Genomic DNA, 2,189 nt, shown 5'->3' on the forward strand with positions numbered 1-2,189 from the left:
GGGTTTTTGATCCTACTGCACCTATTGGTTCCGTGGGAGCCTAGGCAGTTTGGATGCTCACCTTACTAGACCTGGATGGAGGTGGGTGGTCCTTGGACTTCCCACAGGGCAGGGAACCCTGATTGCTCTTTGGGCTGACGAGGGAGGGGGACTTGATTGGGGGAGGGGGAGGGAAAGGGGAGGCGGCGGTGGGGAAGAGACAGAAATCTTTAATTAATTAATAAAGAAATAAATAAATTAAAAAAATCTTGAAGACAATTAGGAAGAAATAAATCTGTGGCCATCCCTGAAGCCTCTAACACTGCAGAATTGTTTATCCATGAAACTGGAAAATAAAATTGCTCTAAAAGTACTTTACTCTATTCTGGCCTCCGTGTCCCGTATTCCATTGCTTCCTTTTTCTGTGTAACTCGCGGTTTTCTATATCTGCTTTAAAGCCTCAAGTAGACATTATTTTTTTTCTTTTCTAGAGATAGGTAGGGACCACAGTGTCACCAAGTTTGGCTTATGAGTCTCTGACTTCATCCTCCCAAATGCCCAAATAGTATAACTTGAGGCTAAGAACAAAGCTCAGTAGCAGAAAGCTCATTCACCTTACACAAGGCTCTGGACTTCAAAAACAATGGGGACAGGAAGACAAACCATAGTTCCATGGGAGGTGACCAAAGAGACTCCAATCTGTAGTTGTTTTTTTTTTTTTCTTACCCCTTTATTCTTTGAGGGGTCTGCCACCTACATCCCAAATAAATCACAGAAAGACTTACTCTTTCTTATGATTTCCCAGCCTTAGCTTGGCTTGTTTCTAGCCAGCTTTTCTCAATTTATCCCATCTACCTTTTGTCTCTTGGGTTTTGTATTTCTGTATACCTTTCTTTATTTCTTACTTCCTGACTTTCTGTGTGACTGGCCCCTGTTGTCTTCTTCACTTCCTTTTTCTCACTCCGCAATCTCTTTTTCTCCATCTATTTATTCTTTATGCATGCCAGCCCCACCTATTTCTTTCTCCTGTCAAACTATTGGCTGTTCAGCATTTTATTAGACCAACCAGATGTTTTAGACAGGCCAAGTAACACAACTTCACAGAGTTAAACAAATGCAGCGTAAAAGAACACAACATATCTTTGCATCATTCAACAAATGTTTCACAGCATAAACAAATGTAACACATATTCAGTAATATTCCACAACACCAATCAATACAAAAATGCATATTTGTTGTTCATTCAAATTATAGAATAAAGCTATGATTTGTGAAACATGAACAAGAATATCTAAATATCATAAATAAATTGCTAAAAATTACAATGGAATGGTCCTCAAATATAGCTGCGAAAAACACAATAAAAAAACAGAAAAATGTTATATATTAGAGAATCAGCGAGAAAGAGACACTGGAATGAGTGCCAGGCATCTGTGTTGACAACTTCAGGACCAGCTACACTCACCTGGCCTCAACCATCCTCTGACTGAGGCTTAAGAAGCAGCCTTCTGGGACCCTACAGTTGATCTGAGCCCAAGTAGAAGGCTCTGATATTTTGAGAAGTAGAGCCATTCAAGTTACATATATGGTGGTAATTAGCACTGTGAGGCCTCAGATATCAAGAAGGTCTACATCAAATACAAATACAAAAATTCTGGCAACAACAGAAAGTGTTCTTTCACATGCAGACAGGTGCAACCATAGATAACAGCAAAACACACTTCATCCTCAACTGTTACCATCAAATATAAACTAAGAGGAATTTATAGTGAATCTTGTAAATTCAGGAGAGGGAAAATTGCAGGACAGAATTTAGGGCATGGATTTGTTAACTATAATGATCCAAAGGAGGCAGAGAAAGCTAGCAACACTCTAAATGGACTCAGAGTCCAGACCAAAACCACAAAGCCCACTGTTCACTTCTGCTTCATTTTCACTTTACTCTGACTCCCATGAAGGAATAGATAACTTGCCAATCTGGAAACAACAAACAAACAGGAACCACAGATGTCATCTATCACAGCATGCATTACAGAGATCGTGGAAGTTCAAGTTCGTGAACTTTTGTCAAAGTGTGTAATCTTTGCCACATTTCTGATACACAGAAAATACATCACATTAAACGTGATGTTCAACATTTGTGCCAGAAAACCAAGAATTAATCACTAAACAATGAAGGTTCATGATTAATTCCAGATTCTGGGATAGT

At 39.2% G+C, this 2,189-nt stretch overlaps 1 pseudogene; it reads left to right on the forward strand.

Moving 5' to 3' along the window:
• Positions 1 to 1,565: 1,565 nt before the first annotated feature.
• Positions 1,566 to 1,927, forward strand: LOC126505613 (ELAV-like protein 4; annotated as a pseudogene).
• The last annotated feature ends 262 nt before the right edge of the window (positions 1,928 to 2,189 follow it).

Source organism: Alexandromys fortis, unplaced genomic scaffold, assembly GCF_014885135.2.
Source record: "Alexandromys fortis isolate MF-2015 unplaced genomic scaffold, M_Fortis_MF-2015_v1.1 scaffold_4, whole genome shotgun sequence".
In the NCBI taxonomy this organism is placed as follows: domain Eukaryota; kingdom Metazoa; phylum Chordata; class Mammalia; order Rodentia; family Cricetidae; genus Alexandromys; species Alexandromys fortis.